General features: G+C 36.5%; 1 long non-coding RNA gene across 1 annotated transcript; it reads left to right on the forward strand.

Moving 5' to 3' along the window:
- The first annotated feature begins 9,074 nt into the window (after positions 1-9,074).
- LOC122790102 lies at positions 9,075-17,915 on the forward strand. The gene is made up of 2 exons (XR_006362921.1): positions 9,075-9,348; positions 17,243-17,915. It is a non-coding gene; the product is annotated as an uncharacterized LOC122790102 (long non-coding RNA).
- The last annotated feature ends 541 nt before the right edge of the window (positions 17,916-18,456 follow it).

Consider the following 18,456-nt stretch of genomic DNA (forward strand, 5'->3'; position numbering starts at 1 on the left):
AAATCATCCTGCATGGTTGTGTGTGTGTGTGTGTGTGTGTGTGTGTGTGTGTGTGTGTGTGTGTGTGTGTGTGTGTGTTGAGGGGGGTAACATTTATACACAAATAAGTATGGATGAAATGCAGGGATATTCTGCTTTTTTTTACCTGATATTCTTCAGCAAGTTTTCCTTTGCTTCTGTAAACCATTCATAATGAAACATTCCAAAAAGATAAGTGAAGATGTAAAACAGAAAACAGAAATACGTAAAAACATGAAAAAAGACAACCAAACTTTTCCTTGGATGCTTTAAACAATGGGACTGCCATTAATGATACTAAGAGAATGGGTGACCTGCACATCGCCACTCTGATTGAAGAATGAACATTCTCCAACAAGGTGTTAATGAACAGTTCATGTCTGCTGAAAAATGAGTCCACTGCTTTAATGTACCATATTAAGCTGTGGAGCTCAGATGGTAACAAAGCTAACAGCCGCTATTATTTTATGCTCACCAAGCAGCGGTTTTACTCTTAGAGAGTGTAAAAATTAAAAAAAAAATACTGTGTATGTGTGTTTATTCCTGTGTGTGAGTGTATATGTGCATGAAAGTGGGAGTGAGATTGATCGAGCCATTATTTTATACTTGCTAAGCAGCACTTTTGCTGTTTAGTGAGTGTAAAATGAAAAGAAACATTAAAAAAAAGTGTGTGTGTATATTTCTGCCTGCACATGCAAGTGTATGTGTACTTGCCTGCTTGAAAGCAGAAGTGTGCATGTCTGTGCGTGCGTGTGTGTGTGTGTGTGTGTGTGTGTGTGTGTGTGTGTGTGTGTGTGTAAGAGAGAAAGATTGACTGAGCAGTGGCAGCAGCAGCAGTTGAGATGTGCATACTGCTCAACATCATAGCTCAAGATAAAGTGTAACATAAAGGGGACAAAGGCTCAAAAATAAGAACAGATTTTAAACATTACTCATAAAATTAGAAAGTTGCTATAATAAAAGGATTTGTTTTATCATGCATTTTCTGAAGGAAATAAAGTCTGAGACTGAAATGTTTGTCATTACTTAATGAGTTCAATTCCCAATAACTGACAACAGACAACAAATTTTATGATGCAGCAACAACAGATCACACATGACCAGGAATCCACCAAGCAGTTTTCTAAACAGTAGTATTTTATTCAGATAAAATCTCTCTTTGCACTTCGGCCAAAAATCCTTTTCAGAGTATACAAACATAAATAACAAGAATTAAGGACTATTATTTTACAAAGAGGGTATAAGGTGAATGAGGTGGATGGCCTGATTGCTAAAGCCCTTTAAGAACAAGGGACTAGAGGTTTCCCCTATTTTTCAGATAGATATGAAAATACTCTCATTGATAGAGAGAGGTCTCATAGAAATAGTGTGACTATGTTAGCCCTGACATACAGCAGTGATGTCAATAAGATATGTGACATTGTTAAGAAGAACTGGGTATATTAAGTATGGATGAGAAGTTCAGAGGGTTGATTGGGAATGACCCTGCTTTTAGTTTCAGAAACAGTAAGTCACTAAAGAGACAGTTATGCTATAAGAGTGCCAGCAAAGGATACACACCACCATCACACAGAGAGGGGACCTTTTCGTGTAGACATTGCAAATGCTGTAAGTTTACACACAGAGGCAATCATTTTGAGAATCCACAGAAAGGGTTAGTTATAGAGACATCTTTGTATGCTGATTGTAGTACAAAAGATGTGATTTCTTTTTCTTATTGCTCAATGTGTTTTGTATACTATGTAGAGAAGACCAATACGCTCCTGAAATAATGTATCTTAGAACACGTAGGGGATGTGAGGAGCAAGAGAGCTAAGAGTGCATTAAGGCAACATGTAATAGACAAGGGTGAAGAGCATAATTTTAGATTTTTAGTTTTTATAGATTATAGCTAAGAACATTAGAGGGGGTGATATCAAGAATTTCACAGAAGAGAGGGAGCAACAGTGGATTATATGGTTAGATGCAGATATGTTTCTAGGCATCAAAGAACGTGCATCCCTGAAACCACACTTGAAATCTCACCCTCTAAAGCATTGATGTATTTTTGCATTTTATTACATGTATTTATTTTATTTTATTTTTATTGTTTTTTTGGTTGAAAACGTGTATCTTTTGAGATATGTGTATTTATTCTATTTATGTGTGTGCTAAGAAATAATGTTTTAAAAAGGTGTATTGCAACTTTAAGTAATAGGTGATGTGTTTCTTGGTTCCTGATTGGATGGTTTGAATTTAAATAGTGGAGGGAAGATTGTTTTAATTAGATCTGATGAAGCTACCTTGATGGTAATGAAATTGCTTACTGTTGCTTTAGCATTCTTGTTTCATTAAAGTGTTTGTGTTCTACTGCTGTGTGCACTCAGTTTCTTTTTATCTGACTGAGTTTGTTCTTGAGCATGCACTTTATCAACCAGGGTTCTTCCTTCTTGTACATTAAATAAATCCAATCCTAACTCACTCAGATGCAGTCCATCCTCCATAAACCAAACTGGGCCCATATCATCAAAGTCACTATGATCTATCTTAGTAATGCCCAAATTTACCAAATTCCTTGACAACTTAAAATTAACAAACCAATGGGCCTGCTCTGTGCCTATACAACTGCTCACATTCCTCCACAACAAATGTGGTACTACTTCAGACCACACAATAGTCATGGCCATAAATGCCCTCTTTAAAGTACCTAAATCCTCCAATATTGTATACACCAACTGTCACTTTGGAAGTATCCCCAAATCACACAAGAGTAAAATGGTACACAAGGCAACGTAACCATATGCCTGTCCTTAACCCTAACCATATCCATTATGTTACAAATACCCTTTCCCTAACAGTATCACTACCAAAATGACACAACACAGGATCTAAGTTTTGTTGCTGTTGTTGACTGACACATGGCTTTTTTTAGTCAGAGAGAAGTATTTAGTGTTTTGCGATTCATTCTTTTGAGTCATTCAGTGCTTTATGATTCTCTGTTTTGACTTTTCTAAAGGTGTTGTTTGTTAGTTTTACAGCTTGGTGTTTTCTACAGAGATTAAAAAGTAAAAATGAAATGGGTCATTCTTGTGTGGTTACGTAAATATCCTTCTTGAAGGGAAGAGATGAATTTTGATGAAAACCTGGAAGTGAGAGTATAAAGCACTTAATAAATCAATTATGCAATCAGAAAAAAAGCACATAACCTTCATTACAAAGAAGAGAAAAGTGCCGTCAAAAGCATTCTCGCATCAAAGATGACTAAGCTTGGAGTTTTGCTCATCTTGTTTGTGGCTCCTATCAACAAAGAAGCTTTAATTAGTAGACCAACTCCTTACAAAATCTGTTTGTTCAGGAAGAACTGGTTAAGGGAGAAGCAGTGCAAACCGCCTAGTTAAAATCGACATGAACAGTATACATTTATAACTTAGTAAACAGATAGGCCTGTAAGAACTTAAGTGACCACAGTTGAAACCACAGTCTGTTTCTGGGATGGCAGTGGTCTCCTGTTATCAGTACATGGTTAGCCAGACAAGCAAAGGTTTTTATAAAGTTTCCTTCCCTGATAGGCACATTTAAAAGGGTAGAACAATCAGGTCAACAAACTGAAAAAAAGTTTCACGCTACTGCAAACTGAAGCCTCACACTGAGGAAGGAAGAGCTTCCTTCCTAAGGTTAAAAGTGTATTTCATCCAGCCTTGGAGTTTTACTGTTAGACTGTTCTTTCATGTTGAGGTTTGCATTGTTGTGAGTGATATAGGTCTCAGTATGAAACTTTGCTGCTCCAGAGCTAAGGCAGAACAGTGCACCAATTCTAAATAATCATCTGTTCCTGTAAGAAGGTCTGAGGAAAGCGATGCATACAATTTAGCATAAAAGGAGATAAAATCCCTAGCTATTACCACAGGTGCTCTGACTATGTTAACATGTCTGGGCCCTTTATCTTGTACTCTGTTATTTCAATAGTTTGTTGTCTCAAGCTGACAATTCATGGTGATTTCAAACTGTGGCACCTTCAGGTCTGTAATGGCAACCATTGATTTATATTGGAAATACCTTTCCTATTTAGTTTTAGCCGGTTGAAGCTGAACATCTATGGCTGGTATCTGTGAGCCCAGGCTAGCCTATGCCTGTTTAAGATCCCACTATAAAGAGATAACAATTTTTTTCTTTCTATGGACAAGGATTTCAAATTGGTTAACAGATGCAAACAATGAACTTTTAGTAGGTTCCCAAGTCAGTGAAGTAGTCCTTTAATGATACTCTGTCTAGATCATCCCGTTGCAGTATAACATTCCTTAATCAGGCATAAATGTTTAAAGGGTACCGTTAATGACACTAAGGTTAGTTTTCCAATGTAAATGTCATGGGTCTGTGTAAACATACCGATTTAAAATTAAAGGATCATGGTAAGATAATGCTATAAGTAAGATATGTAAATCCCTGACAAAATATTCATGCTCTTTAGAGATCAATATTTCTATCTATCTTAGAGAAAATGTAGAAGCAGGGAGAAACCCTGACGATTTTTGTTGCAGTACAAGTATTAACCATCCCCATCTGAGCTATATAAAATATAAGAAAGTGCGAAATCAAGAAAGTGAAGTACCATCAGTCTAGGTGCCATTTGAATGTCCCTTCTTTGAAGACCTTTTACCAGCCCCTGCATCCCATCAAACTCTCCTAAAAGAATATCCGCTGCATTAGTATACCTGCTACTTCAGATCACATAGTCCCTGGAGGAATATAGTGGTTACCAAATGTGCATATTCAGCCCTTCAATAAATCCCGCACAAAAACATATCTTTCCCATTCATTAGTCTTCCACTCCAGTACTTCAATATAAATCCATTTTCTGAATAAGCTCACTATCCTCTTCTTATGCAGTCAGGATAGGAAATAAACCACATATTATATATCCTAAACAGAAAATATTTAGTTGTTCTGAATCTGAAAAATAGATTTCTTGTATGAAAAACAAAGCATCGAATTGCTTTCTTCAAATAGACATTGACATTTGCTCACTTTACTGGGCTTGTAAGTCCATTAATATTCAGTGACATTCATTTATACATAATAAATTATGAGATGATTCCAATCTTCTTTGTAGCTTTTACTTAAATCAAATCTACGTTTATGGGCTAATATCAATAGGTAACCACTTGAAATACTGGGACCTACTTAGTGAGTCCCAGAATACTGAGACTGAATGTTTGAAAAAAACAAACTTACATATACCAAGCCCAAGACTGACATTTCTCAGAATAGCCCCTTCCTTCCAAGTTATGGTGATTACAAAGTTGGTATATATATATATATAAGTTTGGGGGTCGGGGATCAGGCCACCCCTAATATTGGGAGGTGCATGGGACTTGTCTTCCTGTAAATAGACATTTAAAAGGAAAGAATGATATTCAAGATTAGCACTTCTGGGATTATAATAATTCTTTTCAGTGTGTTCGTACTCAGAATTATGAGTGATGACTTTCAATAGTGAGTGATACTAATGAATATACCACAATCTGGCTGCATATATGAATAGTTTTCTACAATAAGATACAGTTAATAAAGTATAACAAATCTTGAGAAACTATAGAAAAAAGTAATGTACATCCCATGAGCTGTATACAAATGTCACTAGTCTTCTGCAATAAGAAGAAACCAGAAAACTATAGCAAAGCTTGTGTAAAACAGCAAAAATAGTGAAATATCCAAAAGAATGCATTCGCATACACATATATTATTATTCAGACACTTCCAAGAGGAGACGTTAAGCCTTCTATATGAAAAGGGAAAGAGGGAGTTGATTGTGTAAACAAAAAGGGTGTATCTTGGAGGAAGAACGAGCCATCTTCATATTATCCCTTTGATCGGGCTATCCTCTTCAAGAAATGTTCAGAGCTTTGATACATATGTACTAAGACTCTATGAGGCATTCATTGTAGCCTAAAAGATCAAACATTTTTAAGGCAACAGACAGAACTACTTAAAAATCACTCAGTTTATACCACAACAGTTTCCAGTCAGAGCTAGTAATCCAAAGGATAACTGTAGGGAAAACAATACTACATTTTAGGACTTTTGACACAACTAGATTATAGGAGATCTGATTTCCAAAAAATTGCAAGTTCTACATAACAAACAACTGAGGCAAAATAGAAACACGAGGACTATTCTACATTATATCAAACAAATGTATTGTCTTCCCCCACCCAGCATTCCCAAATGTTCAATAACAATCCAAACTGTTTCAACAATAATTATTTATGTAAGTACCTTGAGAAACTCAGCCAAAGATTCATGGGTCAAGCACAAATTATTGAAAAGTATGAAGTTCCTGCCAAAAGATGAAAGAAATGTTTTTCAGTATAGTAACAGTGGATTCAGCTTACACAACTAAAGAAATCTTCAACTAATGAGTGCAATACTAATCTTCAAAGGTTACTTGTGCTACAAGTGAACCAAAAGGCAAGTACAACATCATCAAGTGATTATGGGAATCTGCTTCTAAAACTAGGAGATAATGAGCCAAAGTAAAAACACACACAAGTATCAAAAGTAGAAAGTAGTCAAGATGTCATATGAAATATAAACAAAATTCATTTCTCTTAATTTGCTTGTTAAACAAGAGCACTTAAGCTAGAGAAGACCCGCATCCTATACACCCAGAGTGATTCAGCAAATCACAAAATTAACTGGTTTTAGAAGCTATGTAGAATTTCTCTTGTCTAAAGAGAGGGAAGGGCCCTGCATTTGTCTCCTTGGATGTGGGCCCAAAGCCCTGTGAGTCATTTGCTTGGACAGGAAAGAAAGGAACCAAAGAAAGGTCTGCTGATGTTGATCTCCATAACATGGATTTCTTTGCTTCTGGAATAGTGAAAAAAGACATTCTACCAGATGTAAAACTTTTAAGCACAGCACTTTATAACAGCTTGCATTTCATGCAGTTCTGCTTGTATGGTTTAACAAATAGAGAGAGAGAGTGCTGCACGTCTCTCTTTACTTCTGAAGAGCCATGATGATCAAAATAAACCTGATCGCTTTCGATGAAGAAGATTTTCCCCAGTGAACAGATGGAGGTAAGAAGCCTGCCTTTTATGTTGTAAGTGACAAGCCTGACTAACATGGGCTAGGGCATTTTCACTGTCTACAAATGAGACAGAAAAACTCAATGAGCTCTTTGAATACATATATCTTCATGTTGGAGTTCAGCCTCTAAGCTAGATTAGTTTTCAAAAATGGTTGCACATTCACCATTCCCTTTACTTTCAGGAATGCTCATAATTCAGATTTTTTCCTCTGCACCCATCTTCTTTATAAAATCATTCAAGCATTTCAAGGTGGGTGTCTGTGGCTGCCAACCAGTGATCTATTGTCATCAAAGCAGTGTCAAACTTGACAAGGCAATCTGAAAGACAATGACCCTTCTTTTTCTGTCTTTTTTGTCAAATCTCTCCATATAAAGGGAATAGCTGAGTTAGTTTTTTGTAATTCTAACATCTGGTCAAAGGAAGCATTATACGTTGCAAGACAAGGATCCATCTTTGAACAAAACGAAGAAAAAGTGATAGGATGGCCATTAGTGGATTTGGAGTATAGTGACAGGCCAAGCCTAATGCCATATGCAGTGTGACAGCCTTTTTCTTTACATGGCCTACAATGCTTCCTGGGCATATATAATAAGGAACTCATTTTGTTTGCTGTATGTGCATGTTTAAAGTATGGACATATGTCATGATCACATAAAAAGGAGTGAATTGACACTTTTTCTTAAATTGGAGAGGACAGCCAACAATCTGTACTGTCAATAAAACCTCATCTTAACTGGAAGACTGATAAGAAATCTTTTAATAATATATAGGTCAATTAAAATTACATGGTGGGAATGAAAATCGTTTATGTTTAGAGCATATTCCATCTATCAAGCCTACACCAGAAAACAGAAGCATCATAACTGGTTCTTGAATAGATTTCTTTACTCTAACTATGACTGCACTAAGGACATTCAGAGTAATATTATAGTTATGTGCTAGGTGGAACTTTGTAATTCTTATACACCCCCACTGCTGGGGGATGTCCAGGTAAAGCATGCTAGAAAAATCAAGCAAAAACAATAGTCTGTTTATCTTCAGCTTTGTCATAAGCCCCCATTTTTTTTTCATTTTTACATGGGGATTGAGAGTCACATCAGCATTAATCAATGTGTCCAAATAAACTAGAACCAATGTTTATACAATAGAGTGGCTAGTAACACAGTCATTAACCTTAGCCTAGAAGAACTTTGGACCCTGTGATAGATATAAGCCATGTTTGCCCAATCAATCACTCTCTGTTAGTGCCTTTGCCCACCATACTGGGAGTGGTCAGTACAACCTCTATAGCTTATACCTAAAGAGCCTTCATCCATATTTTGAGCATCCCAGTAGCACTTGGTGTCTCAGGATTCCCCTTATCTTGTTAATAATCACAATTCCCTATCTCCTCTGCAATGGTCATCTGTTTTCACTGCTGACATCTTTTCATTCCTTCTTTTATTGATTAGATTCCCCTGATTGTCCATATCTGAAATAGCTTGTCATTGATGAACACACTCTATCACCCTCCTCTTGGGTATGGTGTCAGCAATTAGTACCTGTCGAAACAAACTATGTGTGACCAAAGACACCAGCTATTTCTGAAACCAGATTATAAACAGTCTTATTATTCTCCCCAAGTATGAAGACTGCAGCCACTTCCTAGCCCAATTTAAATAGTAACACATCCTCACGTGCACACGGTTGTTACAGCAATAAATTGTTTCTCCTTAAAGCTCTTGAGAAATGAAAATATGGTACTTAACTATTATCGTAACCAGATTTATAACCTACTGTAAATCTTAACGTGAAAGGGAAACAACTTCATATTAAAGTAAAAAGGGGTGTGTAAACTCCTAATGATACTGCATCAATTTGGACTGGAACCAGGCACAGGAGTAACGGAAAAATTCCTGATCCTGGGTAGCATCCTTTTGCCAAATAAATGATTGACCACACGCACTAATAAACTGGTTCTGCTTCGTGTTGGTTCTTCTACTTCGTATGAATTTCACAGCATCTGCTTTTTGTGTAATTATTGCATTGTAATGTTCGGTATTTTAACCACTGAATCAGACTTGGCATCTTTCTCAATGTTTTTTTAAACATCAGAAATCCTATAACAGTTTACGACTGCCTGGAAGGTTGCAAACACGACAAAATAATTGTGCATAGGCAAAAACAGGGAAATCTGTTTATGTGTACAGCACTGTTTGAAATGGTCTTTACTTCCGGGCTCCTGGTTCTGTTAGCAGTATATTCCTGGCTTTCTTAACTTGTAAGTAAATGGCATGAAGTAAACTATGATGAAAATATTCATTGTTTGGATAGCTGGTTTCTTTCTTTTTTCTTTTTTGTTTTTAATGAACTGTGAGTTTTTCTGTTTTGTACAACTAACTACGTATGTATAGCAACAGTCTAGAGGCATGTTCATCATACTTTCGCAATAAGTCACGCCAGTACAGGACACTAATAAGGAAGATTTTTTTTTTTCATTTATTCCCGTTTCTGTTTCAAAGGCAATGTCGTGCAAGAGTAATTAGGAGTTTAAACAACCATTTTGAATGTAACGTATACTAGTTTTCCGATAACTGTCGAATTACACTAGGTTACAGTACCGACAATATTATTTCACTGAGTTGGTGTTTATGAAGTGTATGACTTCTGTTTGGTCTTCCTTATTTCAACTTTATATGCCTTTACTCTGTATCGCATTTTTTTTCTAGCACGAGATATAGTTTCTAGTTGAATTTTGCACTAATTTTGTTTTGAGCTCAAGCTCTTTAATTATAGAAGTTAGGATTTCCACACCACTTTTCAGACATTTGTCTTAAAAATGCTACTGTCTTCAAAAGAATAAAAGAAAAAGGAAAAAAGTCAGGGAATGGAAAATGGGTAACAGGATGGATAATGGGCCTCAACCAAACATTCAAAACTTATTTTCTGCAGATTACTGCATATGGTGCAACAAAATGATTTTTAAGCTCCTTTGCAGCTGCAGCAATTAATAATAACTAAAAACTTCTTAAGAATTGTAAATTGTTGTTACATCCACCTATGAATAATAAAATAAAAGATTGCATATGAGTTACTGATCATAACCAATGTTTTAAGTGTTAGAGAAATGACTGTAAAACTTCACCTGAAGTGAAGCTTGAGAGTTTCATTTCCTGAAGTCATTTCTCACCCATATAATAAATAATTATAGTTGGAGACATGATGTTAAATATCTTGAATTCATGTTAAAAGTGTGGCAGTCGTGTAGTGTGAAATGTCTTGATAGCTTTTAATACTATACATTTATCCACATTAAATAAAATCATATTTCTAAACAGTGTCTGATTTTCATGGACATTTCTGATTTGGGATTTTTTTCTCATTCCTCCCAAAACTGGTGTTTTTCTTTTTTTGAAAAATATGGTGGGAGGGGGTTGAGAGTGTTAAACTTAGGACAGCTACAAGGACTACAAACTTCTTTCATATTAGCATATATATGTAAATTACATTTCTGCAGCTCTTTCCGCTTTGTAATAAACTAATACAATATTTTAAAGGCTCTCTGAGGTTGACCTTTTGCTCCTGAGGACTGCTGTCATTGTATATAGTTCTGGTGAAAACAGGTTTAGTGCCATACTGCACACTGCTTCTAGCATTAGTCGCAGTAACAGTGTGTGGTTTATTACGGTTTCTAAAACTGTTCATTTCCAATGCAGTACTCTGGTTATGCATATCTATGGAGCAGCACAAGCTTCACTTATAACAGCTATAAAGTTTAATCTACAAGTATCATGATTTAATTACCTTGTTATAGTCAGATTATAATGCATAAACTTCTTTATAATAAGGATATTGTTCCAATTTCAGAGTGAAATCATACATTTCATGTATTTCAAGGAAGTTAATGAAAATAATGTAACTTAGAATAAACTGATGCTCAAACAGTTCAAAAAGTAAGACAGAATTAAGAAAACAAATTAAAAAAAATGGATAATTTTTAAAGCAACAGATTATAACAGCATATGCTTGCAAAGATACACAAATCATATTTGAAAAAGGAAATAATGTCACTCTGTTATCAGTTGGCATACAAGTTATAGTGACCATCTATGTACACTTCCAGGCAGTGTCATTTTTAGATAATGTCAGCCCAGGGCAGAGGCTGAAGATGGAGTCAGCCTACTGAATGTTTGTCAATGTCTTCTTAATTAGCCCAGGGTCTTGGGGGGGGGGGGGCAAGAAAACCTGGATAAAATCCCTACAGAGTCAGTGAGGACATACAAACTTCACACAAAAGGACTCACATTGCAGGCCTCAAAGAGTCAACTGCTGTAAGATGCAAATACTGCTTTTAGCACCACCATACTACTAATTAGCTGCCTTACCACATATCCTATTCTGAATGGTACAGATAACCAATTATTTTGTACAGTGCTGATGTTTGTGCTGGAAAGGGAAATAAACTATGACCAACTTGTAACTTTTAGATAAATTGCAACACTCCGATTTCTTCCAACATGTTTCCCTCATATTCATCAGTTTTAACCAACTTATTTACTGTACACATCTCCGATGTCTGATTGCATTAAAACTGGCAACAGTACTGTGTTCTAAGTAACTTCACACAAATGTAGAACAAATTCTGCAAAGCCAGAATGTTGACTGTTAAACAACAATGACAAGCAAAGTAAACCACTTTCATCCATAGGCAGACCCCATACCTAGCAATTATAGCCATTTGGTTGACTTTACATACCTCATATGGCATACTGGGATAAAAGGAATGACCACAATAAATTGTTTCATGCAGACTGCAGCCATATTACAATATTACGACTTCTTTTATACAAATACTCATTAGTCCTGCAAAGCCAGAATACTGACCGATCAACTTCTATAAATGCTAGTTGAATTTATTGGGGTCCTTTTCATCTCAAAACATCCCCATACCCAGAAAGTACAGCACATTTGTTGACAGTGTACACCTCAGACTGTACTAAAATAATTGGCCACACATATATATAGCCACAATCCATGGGCATTTTATTGACTATGTACATTCCAGAAGTTAGACTGTAATTAAATGAATGAATAAATGTGTAAATTATGGCCACAGTAATGCATTTCTGAGACAGACAGTCAATCCATTGTAGTCTGTCTAAAAACACACAACACAAGGATGCACACACACAAACACACACACACACACACACACACACACACACACACACACACACACACACATACACACGTCCAACTATTATAGCATCTTGTTTGACTGCATACACTTGAAATTATTCATTGCAGTCAAAAGATTAAATAAAAAATGTCCACAGCAATGTAGTTTCAAGCACATATAGTGCAACCTAGTGAAACCCCTACACTCCCATAGGCACTAATATATATATATATATATATATATATATATATATATATATATATATATATATATATATATATATACACATACACGCATACAGATATACAGACACACACACACACACACACACACACACACACACACACACACACACACACACACACACACACACACATGGCAAGTACTTTACTATGAATCCCAGATGTCTAGCTGTGATCACATGAGTAAATAAATACATTCATTATGTCTGCAGTAATGCATTTCAGCTTGCTGTTGTCAGAGGCTTACAGGCAACCTATTGCAACCCTCCTTCAAGCACACATACATACATACATACACAGACATGTGCGCACACGTGCACACACACACACACACACACACACACACACACACACACCAATGATAGCATCTTGTTTGACTGAGTACACCTTAAATGTCTGATTTTAGTCAAAATATAAATAAATAATTGCTACAGTAATGCAGTTTCGACAACTATCAGATCCTTACAGAGCAACCTACTGAAACCCCTCCCATAACCTAATATGCACTAACACACATATATGTACATATACACAAAGACAGACACAGGCACACACACACATCACACACACACACACACACACACACACACACACACACACACACACACATATATGCACATGCTCACCAATGACTTGCAATTTAATGTGTGCAACTCAGATATTTGATTGTGCTCAAATGAATGAATACATAAATAAATAAGAGCTACAATAATATAGTCAAGCTGTTACTGTTAGATTCATACAGTACAATCCATTGTAACTCTCTCTACATCTCTATGTTTTTCACACACAAACACACACACACACACACACACACACACACACACACACATACACACATACACACACACACACTTTCTCATTCTAACCAAAAGACATGCTGGCAGCACTGTCAATGCTTATTTTAATGCAACAGTCACACAAGGCAAACCTTATCATATGGCAGCCAAACTTGTTTTCTGTGAAACACCATGGTCTGGACTTTCTTATAATGGTAGGAAAACATGTACTTAAAGATAATGTCATTAGTTTCCTTTTGAAGTGGATCTAATGTTGGTCTTCTCTATGAAAAATCTAGACAAGGAAGCCAATTTCTTTCTTCTGTTTTAAATGGAAATTTGAACTCTGTACATGCATAATAGCATGAAAGTTCAAGATTCCAACACAGGAAATTTGACTACTTTTTTCCTAGCTCTGTTTTTGAGACAGTGCTGTTCATAATATTATCTAGAGGTGTTACATTTTATGCTGGTCAGTCTCAGTGGCTCACTCATCTCTGGCAGCAGAGTTTGTATGCTTCTTCACAGTAAGCCTTCAATGCCCAGATCCATTAGGTTTTCATCTTAATGAGAGGGAAACATGGCAGATACAAATACCCTGGTAAGGTACACTTTTCATGGGTACGAAAGAGCATGGCAACAAAATGTTTAAAGAGAGTACTGTGACATTTCTTGCAAAGTCAATGTGATGAACCCTGAAGCAGCAGAATAGCAATGAAGTGCAAAACTTGTTGAGAAGCAGATCCATCCATCCACCTATCTGTCCATTAATCCATCCATCCATCCACAACCCCTTTTCAATTTTTGTACAGGAGATCGGGATGTCATTTCAGCTGTGACTATCATTTAGAACCAAATCAGTAAAAAAAAGAAGTTTCACTTCCAGCAACCATGGCACTTGAGCCAAACTCCTGCATTGAACATACAAGGAACTTTCAGGGAACAGCACTAAATATTTCTGGAAGTACCAAACACCCCCCGGGTACTTTACAGCCATAACCTGGTACTTTATTTGCATGGTTGCTCAACAGTGAGGAAAAGAAAAATGCCAATTATAGGTGAAATATGGTTCACATAACTGCAGTCTTGCAATAGAATCAAAACATGCCAGACCATGCCACTTCAGGGAATCTGTCAAAGGCACTATGTTTATAAGTGATATAGGCACTTCAAACATACTTTTATTTTCTGTGAATTATTTGTAGGGAGAGAAATACAATCTAGAACCAACATTATGCTACTGGTCTTGTTGTCCTTTAACTTATTCTTTCCACTCCATCCTGTTGGCGGCCCTAACAAACAGTGATGATATGTCAGTCTACCTTGCATTTGAAGTCATTGCATTGGATTGCATTCACTTTCTTGTAATAGCAACCATTGCACTATCTTGTCTAAGTTTAGACATCTATTTTTTGAAAACTTGCAATGGTCTTTTTTGCATGTCTTTCACCTCTATTAATAATATTTGCTAATTGTTTCAGTTGCCTGCTGGACTTTGCAGCTAAAACTATTTTTTTTTAATTAAAGGGGTTAGAACAGTTTTGTATAGGGGTATCCTTTGGTAGGTACCCTGAAGATTTTATTAAATAATAGAAAGGAGGTGATAGGAAATATTGAAAAAGAGTAGACAAAAAAAGAGGGAAACAAAGAGGGGTTTGGCATCAACCAAAGTCCAAAGCCCCCATTCAGTGAGGCTTTCCAGGCTACCGTGTGATTGAGTGCCTGCAGAACTGGTGCCTCCACTCTGACTCTGTAAGGATGTCCCTGGACAGGCAGAGGGAAGCCTCTCTCTCTCTCTCTAGTCAGGGATGTGCATTCTTGCACTGCTCCTGAGCAGTGGTGGCTGGTGACTTCAAATCAAAGGGGGGCTGCAGGAGACAGCTGAATGGGTGGCGTCAATGGGAAGGCATGTGACCAACTAGAAAGGGGAGGAGCTATGCTCAAAACCCACAAAAACTGTAACTTTAATTTAATACGCTGCCCTGGGTGCCAAACCATCATTATGAGAGTCCAATCAAGACAACATGAAGTGTAGAAGAAAAATATTTCAATGCATTGTCTGCATGATAGCTTACTTAATATCTAGATGGAAACAAAAAGGTTGTGAGACATGAAAAAATAAATTACTTTTTAAATACATTACTGGAACTCCAGTCAAAATCAAGTATAAGAAAAACAAGCAGCACTCAACTCAAACCACTTCTCCTTGCACTGCAGTTCTAATTATAATTTTTATTCAGCTTTATTAAAGTACCAAGTAACATGCTGAAAGTAGCAATCTCTGTAATACCCCCATTTGTAAAAATGTTTCTTATCCAAAAAAAGACTTGCTGCCTGACAACAACTATCTACTTTGATCAAAGTAAAAAATGAAAATCAAACAAGAAACAAGTTCAATATACATTGCTTAAAGGATTACTGCACAGGTTATGGGCCACACACGATAGATTGGCATTCTGTTTAAGTTTACAGGTAAAGCCTGCAAAGATGACTGCAAGTCTCCAACAAATGTAATGAGCTTCTTAAAATAATGTAATCCTGTCCTTTATTACAAATACTGTCATATGCATTTCAATACCCAAGGCTTATATGTTATCTAGTTATGTAAGTATTCGCTGTATGGCAACAACAGAAAGGCCTTCAATGTTGGCAGTTCTTTAACAGTATGCTTATTAAAGCTTACCTGCATCTTACAATCTCAGACAAGCTTACCTGATGGTCATTAAAGCATTGCTACCTAAACACAGAGCAATAGGCACTTTCTGAATAATAATAAGCATAAATCAACAGTATAAAAATATGACAGAAACCAGAACATTCTGCAAAATAAAGGAGAAGAAAAGTCATTGTAGTACTTTTGTCTACCTTGGATGGGGGGATACTCTGCACATTTATACTGCATAACTGCTCCTTGCCTTGCTTGGACACAACCAGAGTCACTACATGGGGGAGTGGGATGCAACAAGTATGTCACAATTTGAAATGTCTCTGTCTGACTGTGATGGCCCTGACACATTTGTCATACCTCTCAATCTCAGAGCAAGAAATTGGACAAAGCCATACATAGAAGTGGAACAAAGGCCCAAAAATTAGGACAATGTTTAAATATTGCTCTTATAAACTTAGAAAGATAATAGAATAGTAGGTCTTGCATTTTAAGAATTTTCTGAAGGGTATGAAATCTGAAACTCAAATGTCTGTCATTATTTTCTAACTTCAGTCTTTAATGATTTGCTTCTAATCTGCCAAAAAAACACAATTTTATGAAAAACGGATCAAAAATGTGATGCAAAAATATAAAATAGCCACACAATACAACTGGGAAACTGTCAAAGAAGGGACACTTTTAATATTAGTACTGCTAACTTGAGCAGCTGCCAAAATAAAAGTATCTACATGCATTTCTGAAATAAAAGTAATCTATAACTCTGATTATTACAGTTATTTATTAAATGTAAACCCTCCACATTTTTTTCCAAAATTGCCATTTTACGGAGGGATTATTAGGGGAAGAGTAACATTTTGAGCCAAAATCAGGTTGAGAGGTTTGGATATGCCTAATTCTATAAAGCAATTTATTTGTACATACCTCTCAACCTGTTAATGCAGGCAATCTGGACAAGGCCAAATATATTGGGGGAACATATAAACAGTACTAAAAATTGCACTTGTATAAACCGAGACAGTTGATAGAATAACAGGCCTTGCTTTAGCATGCATTTTTCTGAAGGTTATGAAGTCTGAAACTCAGTGTCTGTCATTATTCAGTGACATCATTTCTAAATGATTTGCCAGAAAACCACACATTTTATGAGGGACAAACCAAGAATAAAAAGACATTTGAGAGGCTGTGTTGGTGGCAGGAATAACAACAGCCAAGTGGATTACAGTTTAACTACTGATGTCATGCAGATAGTACTGTGGCAAGTGTCAGATTACAGACCTTTTATTTTTTTCTGTTTTTTTCCTGTACAGATGGAGAATAAGGGATCCAGTCATTGACATGATAACTTTAACTATGAGGAAAATTGTGGAAACACTTATGACATTCTGCAAACTATTTGGTAAATGGGGGCCCAGACAAGCTGACAGAAGCAAAGCATAGAGCAAAATAGTTGTTGAAATCAATGCAGTTACAGGCTGAAACAGATCTCTAGCACAGTGCAAGAAAAGGACAAATTATATGGTAGGACTTGCTACAGTATTAAGTTAACACCAGATGATGGATTCCTTCTATCCAACCATGGGGGATGACTATGATACAGAAGATGGTGCAAATGGAATAAATAGAGGTGGCGTGGACACTGTTCTATCAAACCAAAGTCTGCAGCAGCATTTGCATTCATCAGCTGTTGAAAGTTGGTTTAAAATGTACACCTTTTAAATGTTTAACATTCAATGGTGACAAACAGTGCTGTAATTAAACACATCACAATTCATTATTATTAGGTCAGCCTTCTACATCAGCTGCTAATAAAAATGAAGGCAGACTTCATGGTAAGTGTCCTACACCCCTGACTCCATGTAAACATGCTATATCACATGCTGTTGCACTATTATTAATGTATTATGATGATTTCTGTTACAGACTCAGCATAAGAAACAAACAGTTCAGTTGTACCAATAAATATGGATGAAGTCAGCAGTAGAATGGTTGTTGCTGATAATGATGATGATGATGATGATGATATATTTGTATTTACGAGCCACACTGAAGGAAGTGGCAGGCACTCTTCCAATATAATAACAGGCTCTCTCATCTCAAAACTGCACTACAAAAACTGTCTGACATTCCACTCATACTTGTACACCGGGAGCAAACATGCAGTTATACACCAGTGTCTCCAAAGGCAGGAGAACAGTTTCAGAATGAAGGCAGGCAGTCTGGGGTCACTTTACCTACAGTGGCAACATTACAAAGAAGCACTAGGCACAGAAATAATTTTGAACTACCGTGGGAACCATGTAAAGCATTGGCTGCACAAGAGTTAGGGCTAAAACCAGTGCAACAGAGTCAGCTAGAAATGGTTAGATTCCTGCACTGTATGTGTGAAGATTAAAAACAGTACTTTGAATTGGCAGGTAGCAAGGATGATGCCATGGTTTCCTTGATGCATAACATGGTGGCACGCCAGGCATCAGTTGCAATATCCATTCATACATTGGTTCAGACATACCAGAGTCAAGCA

Source organism: Protopterus annectens, chromosome 15.part0 (assembly GCF_019279795.1).
Source record: "Protopterus annectens isolate FY-2018-M chromosome 15.part0, PAN1.0, whole genome shotgun sequence".
Lineage (NCBI taxonomy): Eukaryota > Metazoa > Chordata > Ceratodontiformes > Protopteridae > Protopterus > Protopterus annectens.